This window comes from Crinia signifera, chromosome 2 (assembly GCF_055691185.1).
Source record: "Crinia signifera chromosome 2, ASM5569118v1, whole genome shotgun sequence".
Classification (NCBI taxonomy): domain Eukaryota; kingdom Metazoa; phylum Chordata; class Amphibia; order Anura; family Myobatrachidae; genus Crinia; species Crinia signifera.
This window is the reverse complement of record NC_139218.1, coordinates 387,172,106-387,186,562: the sequence shown is the minus strand read 5'-3', so window position 1 is coordinate 387,186,562 and position 14,457 is coordinate 387,172,106.

The window sequence follows — 14,457 nt, the reverse complement described above, 5'->3', positions numbered from 1 at the left end:
CAGCGATTTCTAGTGAAAATGAGGTAGAGACAGAATGAGACAGAATAGCTTGCAACTTTCAGCCAAAATCGCTGGTCGCTGATGAAAACGGTGCACTGAGCAATATATCGCTGAACCAAAATCGCCCAGCGACCAAATCGCACCGTGTGTACACAGCTTAAGACCTGGACTGTAGGGGTGCCTTGAGTACCATGTTTGGAAACTACAGTGTGTAATCTGAAAAGTGTTCTTCCAAATAAAACAATAAAAAAAGAGCATTTACATAGAAAACTGGCAAAATGAACAGGAGTCACTTCTATATTTTGGACAGACTTAAACCCTTTGAGCGCCAACATTGCTGTGAGCGATCCAAAATAGCCGCCAGAAATGGCAGCGCCGCTCACAGCGACTGTTCTTTTAGTATGAATAAATACAAATACAGCCAAGTCCATTCGTTGCAGTTCAGTTAAATATTGCACCCCCCCCCCCCCCCCCCAAAAAAAAAGAACGGTCACTGTGAGCGGCGACATTGGCACTCAAAGGGTTAAAATAGAATTAGGCTACTTGTTCTAAAGTAAAACCAGACGTTTGTAAATGAATAAATATTTTCTTGATGCTAAATCTGCCTCTGCTCCAAGGCATTGACAAATACATTTACATCTAAAACAGCCAGATGATCTGATCAGGCAGCAAACTGTAATAATTGGGAGAAGCAGGCCCCAGTATCTAATGAAAATAATACAGAGTTTTGGTCACAAATATGACAAATAACATGCATCCCTTGTAGCAGGACCTGCCTTATTAGGCCTTCTAATATACCCAAATCTGCTGCACCTGAGACTCGGCTCCGTACTAACGAGTTTATGCTGTATTTACATACTGACAGGGCCATCACATTTGTGCCCTGTGTATACTAGAAGAAAACAGAGAACAACCATTAATTGGAACAATTCTAAGCGAAGAAAACAAATGTTACAGTTTATTTTTTAAATATAGATTACGGAAGAATAATAGAAAGGTGGGAGGTAAAATGACGCGCACATAGAGTAAATAATCCCGAATAACGATTAAAGGTATTAGACTAGAGCAGGGATGGGGAACCTTCCGCCCTCCAGCTGTTGGTGAACTACACATCCCAGCATGCACTGCTACAGTTTTGCTATTTGGCCATGCTAAAACTGTAACAAAGCATCCCCCCCCCCCCCCCCCGACACTTTGTTAAAATGAGCAGGGCTGTAAAAATATGCCCCAGCCCCCAAAGTGGGTGTGTGTCCTTGTTGCAAGGGGGTGTGACCTTGCAGTAAAAGACCACCTTACACCCAGACAATGGAAATCACAGGGGGGGGGGGGGGGGGATGCCTGATTTATTGCCCTGTTTGTTATGTTTTCACCTTCTAGAAGTGCCCCTTAGAGATTATGTCCCACACCATAATGTCCATACACATTATGCATCACCCCATAATGTCCATTGCACATTATGCCACATCCTGTAATACCCATTAAACATTATGCCACACACTGTACTGCCCATTAGACAATATATGACACCGTAATGCCCATTACATATTATGCCCCACACTGTAATGCCAATTACGCATTATGCCACACACCATACTGTCCATTACACATCATGCCGGGTATGGATCAATAGGTCACCAGCATGTTGTTCGACAGTCATTAGGTTGACACCATTAGGTCGAAATGCATTTAGGTCGACATGCATTTCAAAAAGTGAAAACCCCATGTTGACATTTTCACTGTCGACCTATCCCCATGTCGACCTAATGATTATGTCGACCTAATGACCCTGTTGACATAACCCATGTCGACGACAGGCATGGGTACACAGCCCCTCTCCCCACAGCAGGGGTACACAGCCACCATCCTCCCAGCAGGGGTACACAGCCCCTCTCCCCACAGCAGGGGTACACAGCCACCATCCTCCCAGCAGGGGTACACAGCCCCTCTCCCCACAGCAGGGGTACACAGCCACCATCCTCCCAGCAAGGGTACACAGCCCCTCTCCCAACAGCAGGTGTACACAGCCACCATCCTCACAGCAGGGGTACACAACCACCATCCTCACAGCAGGGGTACACACAGTGGCGTAGCTACGTTTTGGGCGCCCCCCCGCCGTTAGGGGGGGGGGCGCCCCCCCGTCGCCGCCCCGCCGAGCACCCCTACCCCGCCGCCCATGCAAACCCCCCCTCAATCCCCCACAGCCTTACCTATCGCGCTGGTCCCGGCGGCTCCGTTCTTCTGCTGAGGACCACCAGAAAATGGCCGCCTCCATACAGCAGACAGTTTCAGAGAACTGTGTGCTATATGGGGGCGGCCATTTTGTGGTGGTCCTCAGCAGAAGAACGGAGCCGCCGGGACCAGTGCGATAGGTAAGTCTGCGGGGGATTGAGGGGGGGTTTAACTATAGCACCACAGCCCCCGGCGCCCCCACATGCACAGCGCCCCCCCCCCCCCCCGCGGTGGTGGGGGCTGCGGTGCTATAGTTACACCCCTGGGTACACAGCCACCATCCTCCCAGCAAGGGTACACAGCCTATCTCCCAACAGCAGGTGTACACAGCCACCATCCTCACAGCAGGGGTACACAGCCACCATCCTCCCAGCAAGAGTACACAGCCACCATCCTCCCAGCAAGGGTACACAGCCTCTCTCCCAACAGCAGGTGTACACAGCCACCATCCCTACAGGTATGCAGCCCACATCCCCACAACAAGGGTTCACAGTCCCTCTCCCCACAGCACAGTCCCTCTCCCCACAGCAGGGGTACAAAGCCACCATCCCTATGGGCCCGCAGCCCCTCTACCAACAGCAGGGGTAGACAGCCCCCATCCCCAGGGGCATGCAGCCCCTCTCCACACAGAAGAGGTACACAGCCCCAAACCCCAATGCTATGCAGTGCCTCTTCCCACAGCTGGGGCACACACGGCACTGTCTGCACCGGTGGAAGTTCTGTTCCTGCTGCAGCATCTCATACCCGGCTCCCGGCTGCTCACCTGTGCAGGTCGCCGCCCATGCGTGGACCCCGCACAGTGCATGTAGAATGAGCCGCACGGGTCCCCGCTCATTAGATATGCATGGGCAGGAACCTGCTCATTCAATATGCACTGTACTGGGTCCCTGCCCGTGCAAATCTAATGAGCGGGGACCCGTGCCTCTCATTCTACATGCACTGCGCGGGGTACCACATTGGGAGGCAGGGCTGGTGCTCAGTGGTAGATGACTCTATTGCCTCTGGGAGTTCCGCTACTGAATACTTATACATTTATTATTATTAGTAACAGTTTCTATATTACCGCCCAGGATCGCATTGTAAAATGCCATAATTTTGCCCCAATGTATGGACAGGGCTCCGAAAAGAGCCTGTCCCTGCAATGCCCAGAGCCGGAAGCAGGGGGGTCTGCGCATGCGCGATTACACGCTGACCCCCCCCCCCCCCCCCCGCGACCCCGCTGACCGCACTGCTGCCCGGGCAATGCGATGTGTAGCCATAGGCTACAATGGGTTATCGCCATATCAGAATGGCGATAACGCAGGGGTGCAAAGCCGGGCTGCCTGATGTTGATACATCGGGCAGCTTCGCATCCCCCATAGAAACCTATGGGGGATGTGGCTGGCGGTGCTGCAGGGGCGGATCACAGCAGGGATCGGAAATTCCTGCTGCCGTCCCCTGTGATACATTAGGGGGATACTTAATATATGCGACTAACTCCCGAAAACTGGTATTTTAATGGGGTGAGGGGTTTAAGAAGCTGACATTTTGATTTGCTTGTAACTAGTACTGTTAGAAAAATACACCCAGACTCTGGACCCTATTCTGGTTCCGTATCAGCGTACGTTTGCCGTACGCGGCCGTTGAGCGAAAGTCCACCCACAAAACAGCCGCATACGTACCGGCACAAACACCGACAAAGGGGAGTGGCGTACAATTGAGCGTACGCCAACGTACACGGACGGATCTCCCCTTAGACTCCGACAACTGGTGTACAACAGAGCGTACGCCACCGTTTACGGACGTCTCTTGTCCGTCTTCCCACCGACTTCTTGCGGCTATCTGAGCGTACGCCACCGTGCACGGACGGGTCTCTATTGTTTTTAATGGAAAACTCAGCGTATGTCACCGCTCGTGAGAGTGAGCGTACGTCCGTGCACGCTGGCATACCCTTCACATATATGGCCCTCATAATCTAGCCTTTCAACTATGATTAAGACAATTAAAAGAATTATTCTATTTGTTAATCAATTATTGTTTTCTATTACCTCAATTGTCTACCTTCATGAACAGCCTAAAAATAATACATTTTAACCCTCCTTACATGTATATATTTTATGGGTACTTATGTATTATCTGGACTCCCATGTTAAATGCACCCCATTTTTTCATACCCCTACTATCCAACTACGCATGGAGTTGATTTTATATAGTGTGGCGAGCGCAGCGAGCCACCGTGCCCCGAAACGTGGTGAGCGCTGCGAGGGGACGCGGTCTCATAAGAAAAACGGGAGTCCAGATATTACATAAGTACCATTTTATGTTCTAAGGTTGCATTTTAATCACTATCTATGTGTCCCCACATTGCAATTTTCTTTTAAATAAAGTTATGGTAGTGTTTGTGTGTATGTACTAAATTATGTTCATAATTAGTGTTTTCCGAATTCCGAATTTTAAACTGCTGTTTAAAGTATATGAAAACACTTTCTGAATGTGTGTAAATGGTTTCCAAATAACTACCTTGGCATATATAAGCAGGTCTTAAAAAGAATCTTAACTAAAATGAAACCAACCTTTACATGTAGAGAAGTGTAGAAAGATAAGCTTCCAATGTGTTTGAGTGCTGTGTGTGGCTTGCAGGTAGTGAAATTATGGTTTGGACTTAATAGGCTGCAGCATTGCTTATTACATTCAGGTGTCTGAGTTTCAGTAGTAATCAGCGTTAATTAGCAGACACAGGCGTCCGCTCTCATGCGGTATCTGTAGGGGTGGTCTGGAGGTGGCGGTTGGCGTCCGCCTGTTTTGTGTCCGAAATGAACGGTGCTTTCTCCGTTCGAGCGATTGTAGCAGCGTACATTTTTTGTGCACACCCCCGTGTACGCCCATGTTTACGCCCAGTTTCCCTCATTATTTTGGCCGCTCCCCTGAACACGCCCCTATGCCGCCCACAGTGACCATACTCTTGCGGACAGGTTTTTTCGCACGGAAAGACCCGTCCGTGAGCGTTGTGGAGTCGTCGCGCCTGCGCATTGCGGAAGGTACGCATGCGCAGATGAAAAAAAAAACCGGAACGTACGCTTACGGCCCAGCCGCCCGAACCAGAATAACCTCCTCTGTAACTAATTGAATCACAGAACAGTAACATCACATACAGCATCATTACCCTGTGATTAAGTTATTGACTTAAGTGTTTGATACATAAGTGACTCTCGCTGAGCATCTCTCACATTCCCGGTGACACGTCATCATTCCTCTGGGGGATCTGACTTCTCTGTAATTTACCTAAATCACACATCCTACACTAGTGACTGGAAACCATCTGGCTTTCAGTACTAGCAATTAGCACAAACACAGAACTACAAGAAATAGGTCACAAACAACAGGAACAAGGGGTGCATGATCTTAAGTGGGGGCAGGGGTGCAACTGCTGGATTTCAGAGCAAGAGTACAAATAGCAAGCAGCAATAGGCTTGCAACAGACACTTTAGTTCTAGTCATGAATGGATCCTTCCCCAAATTGTGTCTGACCAGCAAGGCTGGCCTACCGTTACGCAGAGTACGCAGCTGAGTAATGTGTCAGAGTAAGCTGGACAGTGACACTTTGACAGTTCTTTCATTGCTGTCAGTGCCCTGAATACTAAGGTGCCTCACGCAGCTGCTGCTCGCTGTTAAAGTACAGCCGCCATCCGGGCAGAATTGCAACCAGTGATAGCCTAGCAGGGAGTGGTGGGTGGGCTGCCCCCCTGATGACAGCCTTGGGTAGCTGCCCAAAGCAACCAATCAGGTCCTAACTGTCATTTATCTAGCAGTCTTTGACAGAATCTGATTCACTGGCGTAACTAAGCCACCGCAGCCCCCGCCATGGCGGGGAGGCGCAGAGTAACTATGGGCGCCTGGGGGGCTGCGGTGCTATAGTTACCCGCTGCGCTGCTGCCCGGCCGCATCTGCGGTCACTGCCCGTCACTCGCTCCCGGCGCCGGCTCCTGCTGATAATGAAAAGTGACACTTAGAAAATGGCTGCCCCCGTATTGCAGACAGTTTTGGCAGCCATTTTCTAAGAGTCACTTTTCATTATCGAAAAAAAAATTGCCTAGAGGGCAAATCAGGCGCAAAAAATTTAACAATATATATGTTTTTGTTTGTATAATACACAGCTCAAAAAATAGTGCTGCTCCCAAACAAAAAGGGACAAAGTCTTTTTAACAAGAACAAGAAATATATAACAAAGAAAGAGAGCGCACTGTGTTGATCAATTGTAAATTTTTACTAAACAATTTAGAAATACATTTAATACATTATAAGAAATAAAATAAATTAATATAAACAGACAATTTATTTAAAAATGTATATGCACTAGAAATTCATTAAAAGCTTTCCGACCGTGAAATAATTTGTAATTAACCAGATTGGTATTTTTATGCCTTCAATTGTAACAGTTCCTGAGGAATCAATAGTACTGTTCCTTTAAATATATTGTGCTGATGTGTAGCTGATAGCTATCAGTAAAGCGGTGCTCCTTATTGTAAAGAATAGGTTATATTACCAGATGTCTCATGCGGGTGGATGGGGTGGTGATGTTAAATCCAGACGGACACCCGCTACCACCGGTGTTGCTCCGATGGCGAGGGAGCCGGTACCGGGAGCAGGTGTCTTAGGCGGGACTCAGCGGGTCTGCTGATCAACCAACGCGGCCCCGATGTGAAGAGAGCCAGCGTTGGGAGCTGACAGGCTGGAAGATGTATCTCACCCAGGACGGTCTGATGTAATAGACGTCTTGCACACCTGTGCAGGAGGACACTGGAGGATTAAACCTTTGGCTGTTGGTAGGAGCAGTCCAGCGAAGGGGGCACAAATGTACCAATTGAGGCAGTCTGGAAAGTGGTCACGATCGGCGCAAAGTATGTCTTGACGCGTTTCTCCGTCCTTCTATTGCTGACGGTTTCATCAGAAGATGGTTTGTAGGTGATCAGCCCAGGTATATAAAGGTGGCCCGTCCAATCATTGGAGGGCAACAATCTAGTACACCTGTTGGTTATTTTAGCAATTCACAAGTCGGAAACTTTATTGCTTCGTATCAAGCTGTGAGTTAGTAGTATAATGTGAAATAAGTGCTTGAACAAAAAAAAAAAGGTTCTTCATACATCATAAAAAACACATATTATACATAAATTCTTTAATAATTAGTTATCTTACATATGGCATCATCAAACGTTGTTCTATTTTAATATATTTATAGGGAGGAAATAGAGGGTATAAACTTATCTAAAATGGCATGGTTAAAGTCTAGGGCCGTCATAGCACTATGCATAGTGCACTCGACTATGAACGGCGTAGCGTAGTATAGGAGGGTTCAAATCCCGCTCTGGGAATAGAATAAATTTTTATTCAATTCGTGATGTTTTTATTATTTAGAGTATAAAGACCTTGGATAAGATGAATAAAACACCTAACAACATTTTATATATATGTGGTAGCATATTTACATTTTTACATAACAATGGTTTGATGACCTTATTTTCTATAGAAATTGCGGAGAGCAATTAATATTCGCAGTGGCTTTGAGTCATATCTAGATAAACACATGAGATTAGGGACGTCAGAAATCCATGATAATTATAAAAACAAAAAAAAATAGTAATATTTTTTTTTTTTTGTTTTTATAATTATCATGGATTTCTGACGTCCCTAATCTCATGTGTTTATCTAGATATGACTCAAAGCCACTGCGAATATTAATTGCTCTCCGCAATTTCTATAGAAAATAAGGTCATCAAACCATTGTTATGTAAAAATGTAAATATGCTACCACATATATATAAAATGTTGTTAGGTGTTTTATTCATCTTATCCAAGGTCTTTATACTCTAAATAATAAAAACATCACGAATTGAATAAAAATTTATTCTATTCCCAGAGCGGGATTTGAACCCTCCTATACTACGCTACGCCGTTCATAGTCGAGTGCACTATGCATAGTGCTATGACGGCCCTAGACTTTAACCATGCCATTTTAGATAAGTTTATACCCTCTATTTCCTCCCTATAAATATATTAAAATAGAACAACGTTTGATGATGCCATATGTAAGATAACTAATTATTAAAGAATTTATGTATAATATGTGTTTTTTATGATGTATGAAGAACTTTTTTTTTTTTTTTTTTTTTTTTTTTTTTTTGTTCAAGCACTTATTTCACATTATACTACTAACTCACAGCTTGATACGAAGCAATAAAGTTTCCGACTTGTGAATTGCTAAAATAACCAACAGGTGTACTAGATTGTTGCCCTCCAATGATTGGACGGGCCACCTTTATATACCTGGGCTGATCACCTACAAACCATCTTCTGATGAAACCGTCAGCAATAGAAGGACGGAGAAACGCGTCAAGACATACTTTGCGCCGATCGTGACCACTTTCCAGACTGCCTCAATTGGTACATTTGTGCCCCCTTCGCTGGACTGCTCCTACCAACAGCCAAAGGTTTAATCCTCCAGTGTCCTCCTGCACAGGTGTGCAAGACGTCTATTACATCAGACCGTCCTGGGTGAGATACATCTTCCAGCCTGTCAGCTCCCAACGCTGGCTCTCTTCACATCGGGGCCGCGTTGGTTGATCAGCAGACCCGCTGAGTCCCGCCTAAGACACCTGCTCCCGGTACCGGCTCCCTCGCCATCGGAGCAACACCGGTGGTAGCGGGTGTCCGTCTGGATTTAACATCACCACCCCATCCACCCGCATGAGACATCTGGTAATATAACCTATTCTTTACAATAAGGAGCACCGCTTTACTGATAGCTATCAGCTACACATCAGCACAATATATTTAAAGGAACAGTACTATTGATTCCTCAGGAACTGTTACAATTGAAGGCATAAAAATACCAATCTGGTTAATTACAAATTATTTCACGGTCGGAAAGCTTTTAATGAATTTCTAGTGCATATACATTTTTAAATAAATTGTCTGTTTATATTAATTTATTTTATTTCTTATAATGTATTAAATGTATTTCTAAATTGTTTAGTAAAAATTTACAATTGATCAACACAGTGCGCTCTCTTTCTTTGTTATACTTTTCATTATCAGCAGGAGCCGGCGCCGGGAGCGAGTGACGGGACAGTGACGCAGATGCGGCCGGGCAGCAGCGCAGACAGGTATGGGTATGGGTATGGGTATGGGGGACGGACGCACTTGACTGTCGGGCGGACGCAGAGTAGCCGCTCGGACAGAAAGAACCTTTTCTGGACGGAGCTGGGGGCGGACAGAAAAACATTATACAGTAGATGCGGCAATTTGAAGACACAGAAGGAGGTACTGCATCCGTGGGAGGAAATGCTGCATGCCTGGCAGAGCCAGCGCACGGTGAGCAGGAACTTTCACCTGCGCTAGCGCCTGGTGGCTGAGTGGCAGGACTCGGAGCTCACAGTTAACGCCGGAGAACAGAAGGGGGAGGGGGGCCGGGTGAGTACTGTAAAATATGCTTGCCAGTACCTGAAGTGGACGGAGTTCATAGGAGGCAACACCTAAAAGACATGAAAGCAGCGTGGACACTGATGAGGCACCAGGGAACAGCCCCAAGGAGGAGACAGATGAAAGACGAGGAGAAGGGTGCACCCCTCCTGCTGTGCCTGAAATAGATTGCTGCATACAGGTCTGTTGAGTCTTATCACAAATATCACTTTAGCACCAATCAAGTGATACTCTATTGCATAACCCTAATTAACCCCTCCCACATCTTAACCCTCCCCCTAGTGCATAACCCTAATTGTTCCCATCTGTCTCCAGCAGCCTAACCTAAGTTGCATTATGGTGTTTGGCGTAATGTGTGTGGGGCATTACGGTGTTTGGGGCATTACGGTGTGTGGGGCATTACGGTGTGTGTGGCGTAATGTCTAAAGGTCCCGACACACGGGGCGACTATGCCTAGTGTGTATGGACAGCGATGATCCTGTTTATCGCTGGGGGGAAAGCCACTCAGTGCATACACACTGAGCGGCTTTCCCCCTGTCTGGTGCCGACAGCGGGGGGAGGGCGGCTTTGCATAGCGCAGAGCTATGCAAGGCCTTCCTCAAAGCCGCTCATTTGCTGGCAATACCGGGAGTGCGCAGTAGCGCTCATCGCCGGGCCATACACACTGGGCAGCTTTGAGCTGAAAGCCACTCAAACCTGCTGTTTTGAGTGACTTTCAGCTCAAAGTCGCCCAGTGTGTATGGGCCTTTAGTGTCAGTATGGTGTGTGGCGTACTGTGTAAAAGACATTACAGTGTGTGGCATAATGTGTAAGGGGCATTATGGTGGGGTGCGTAATGTGTAAGTGGCATTACAGTGTCTGGTATATAGTGTCTGGGCCTTTACGGTGTGGAACATATAGTGTAAGTGGCATAATGATGTGCTGGGTAATGTTTAAGGGGCATTACGGGGGGGGGGGGCGCAGAAACTATTTTGGCTGGGGGGAGCAAAATTTATAGTTACGCCACTGATCTGATTGATTGTTGCGACAACTACTCCACTTCTACAGGACTTGATACATCTCCCCTTACATCTTATATATTTGGCTACATCTGTCACTCAAAGTGTGTGAGTGTGTCTGTAACGCTGGGTGGAGCCTCTGACTCACATGACTGACTCACATGACAGAGAACCAGCCCAGTGAGCCCACAGTGCCAGACACCCTCTGCCTCCCCATAACGTTGCCCAGGAACCTACTCCACAGCCACCAGGTGAACGCCCCCCGCGCCCCCCTCCCGTGATTCGCGCCCCCCTCCCGCGGTTCACGGTACCCCCCACCCCCCGCGACCCCCCCTCCCATGATTCGCGGCACCCCCACCCCCTGCGACTCCCCCATCCGGCGATTCCCCCATCCCCCATTCGCGGCAAAACACCCCCCACTCCCGCGATTCGCGGCACACCCCCCCTCCCGTGATTCGCGGCACCCCCCCCTCCCGCGACCCCCCCTCCCGCGATTCGCGGCACCCCCGCGACCCCCCTCCTGCGATTCACAGCACCCCTCCCCCCCGGTGACCCCCCCTCCCGCCCTGGCAACCCCCCCACCCGCGATTCCCGGCACCCACCCCCCCCCCGCGACCCCTCCTCCTGCAATTCGCGGCACCCCACCTCCCCCCCTCCTGCGATTAAATTGCACAAGCAAAACACTGACATGGCTAAGGTCGACAATGAAAAAGGTTGACATGAGTTTTTGAAGATTTATTTTTCATTTTTTTAATGTTTTCATATTCATTCTCGACATGGACACCAATGAAGTGCCACACTTATATCAACATTTACATGTGTTGACCTTTCTGTATTTATTTTTTCTTGTGGCAATTCGCTATATATATATATATTTGGCTACATCTGTCACTCAAAGTGTGTGAGTGTGTCTGTAACGCTGGGTGGAGCCTCTGACTCACATGACTGACTCACATGACAGAGAACCAGCCCAGTGAGCCCACAGTGCCAGACACCCTCTGCCTCCCCATAACGTTGCCCAGGAACCTACTCCACAGCCACCAGGTGAACGCCCCCCGCGCCCCCCTCCCGTGATTCGCGCCCCCCTCCCGCGGTTCACGGTACCCCCCACCCCCCGCGACCCCCCCTCCCATGATTCGCGGCACCCCCACCCCCTGCGACTCCCCCATCCGGCGATTCGCGGCAAAACACCCCCCACTCCCGCGATTCGCGGCACACCCCCCCTCCCGTGATTCGCGGCACCCCCCCCTCCCGCGACCCCCCCTCCCGCGATTCGCGGCACCCCCGCGACCCCCCTCCTGCGATTTTCAAACCCCCCCTTCCCCCCGGTGACCCCCCCTCCCGCCCTGGCAACCCCCCCACCCGCGATTCCCGGCACCCACCCCCCCCGCGACCCCTCCTCCTGCAATTCGCGGCACCCCACCTCCCCCCCTCCCGCGATTAAATTGCACAAGCAAAACACTGACATGGCTAAGGTCGACAATGAAAAAGGTTGACATGAGTTTTTGAAGATTTATTTTTCATTTTTTTAATGTTTTCATATTCATTCTCGACATGGACACCAATGAAGTGCCACACTTATATCAACATTTACATGTGTTGACCTTTCTGTATTTATTTTTTCTTGTGGCAATTCGCGGCACCCCCTCCCCCCCCACGATTCGCGGCATCCCCCCCTCCGCGACCCCCCCTCCCGCGATTCACGGCACCCCCCCAGCCCGTGACCCCACTCCCGCAATTCGCGGCACACACACCCCCCACGACCTCCCACGATTCGCGGCCGCCCCCCCCCCCCCTCCTGCGACTCGCGGCTACCCCCCCCCCCCCCCCGTATGCCCACACACCCCTATCACTACCCAGCTTCCTGCTCTCCTGAACCGTAACTTCCACCACTGGGGAGTCGCTGACGCTGTGTTGCCCACATACCCCTATCATGCCTCATAGCCCAGCCTCCTGCTCTCATGCACCCTAACTCCCACCCAGTAGGAGGAGACACTGACTCAGGGCCACCGTCATGTACTCCTGTACTGCCACGCTGGACCCTCACCCACAGGCAGAAGCGGCACAGTGTCCCCCACCCTCCTCTTTAGTCCCCCTTATGCCCACACACCCCTATCACTACCCAGCCTCCTGTTTTCCTGTGTCGTGACCTCCGCCAGTGGGGAGCCGCTGACTCAAAAACACCCTACTATACTATTGCACACACACACACACACCTAAACAACATGCACACACAGCCCCCCCACACCCACAAATGTCACTGTACCCTCCACACTATCAATGTACATCTTACTCTGTAACCGCTTTTTAATTAAACAAAACAATACACACCCCCTTCCACATCATATGCTCTCTATTTAACACATTTCACCTATAACTCAAGTTGCAATACAAGTCAGGAGCTTGCAATACAGGCTCAGTACACAAAGCTTGTCCTAAATCCTGCCAAGCAATTTGGTTGGAGAAATATGGTTAGAATTGTATGTACATACCCCTTTCCCACTGCAGCTCTTAAATGGCAATTTGCCATTTTTTTTAGCCTTTTTAAATGGGTAGAGCTGCAGTGGGAATGCTCCAGGTTGCTGTACCCATTTAAAAATACCATTTTTTTTAAAAATGGGTAAAAAGCAGAGTTTTACCCATTTAAGAGCTGTTTTATGGCCAGTGGGAAAGGGTCTTAAATGGTATTTAGTAATAATAATAATAAAGGTTAAGAACATGATTGGCTTCCTGCTTGTGATGACTGTCACCACATCCAGGAAGTAATCACAGCAGATAGTAGCATACCTCCCAACTGTCCCGCTTACCGCGGGAACGTCCCGATATTCGGGGACGTTCCCGCGTCCCGCCCGGGGCCGCCATTGTCCCACGGTGGGGGGGACAGTTGGGAGCCCCCCCAGCCTGCCAAGAATAGACGCTGTGAAAACGGGGCGTGGCCCGGAGTTAGCGTCATCCTGTGACGCCACGCCCCCTTTTCTCGAGGTCACACCCCTTTTCGGGAGCGCGTGCGGCTTCGCCACGCGAACGTCCCGACCTCCCAACTGCAAAAGTTGGGAGGTATGCAGTAGACAGAGAAGAGCTAAAACGTTTTTGTGCTGTACTGCTGTTCACATTCTGCTACCATGCCCAGTTGGACAGAGGAGGAGATCAGGGAACTCCTTCAAATTCGTGGGGAAGAAGAAATCATGTGTCAGATGACCGGTACGGTAAAGGATGCTGCAATATACCGTAATATCAGCAATATGATGGCAGCATCAGGATTTATAAGAACCACTACACAAATTATAAGTAAGCTGAAGGCATTGAAATGCTTATTCCACAATGTACTAGACCAGAACCGGAACTGAAGCAGTTCTGCACCTAGGGAGTGGTTGTACTTCGACCAATGCATGGTGGTTTTTGGGCATTCTGCACTTGCTAATCCAGTAGCATTACCATCTAGCCTGGCAGCAGCCAAAAGTCGTCATGAAGCTGCACAGTCGTGTGCAGAACAAACATTAACCCCACCTGTGGAACCAGCCCAGTCCACAACATCCACACCCCTGTTTAATGAGGACATGCTGCGACCGCAGACCCCTGAAGTGATCCCTGAAACTCAGAATGAGGACGTGGAAGAAAATCAGGCATGAAATCAGCAGAGACATGTGCTCTGTCTGCCATTATTGCAACACTGATCAGACCACTCCCCACCCCCTCCATTTGTTCTCTCCAAACGTCATCAGTGTGGGCCTGTGGGGGCAGAAAAGTCCATTCTATATGACAGCCAATGTTTAAA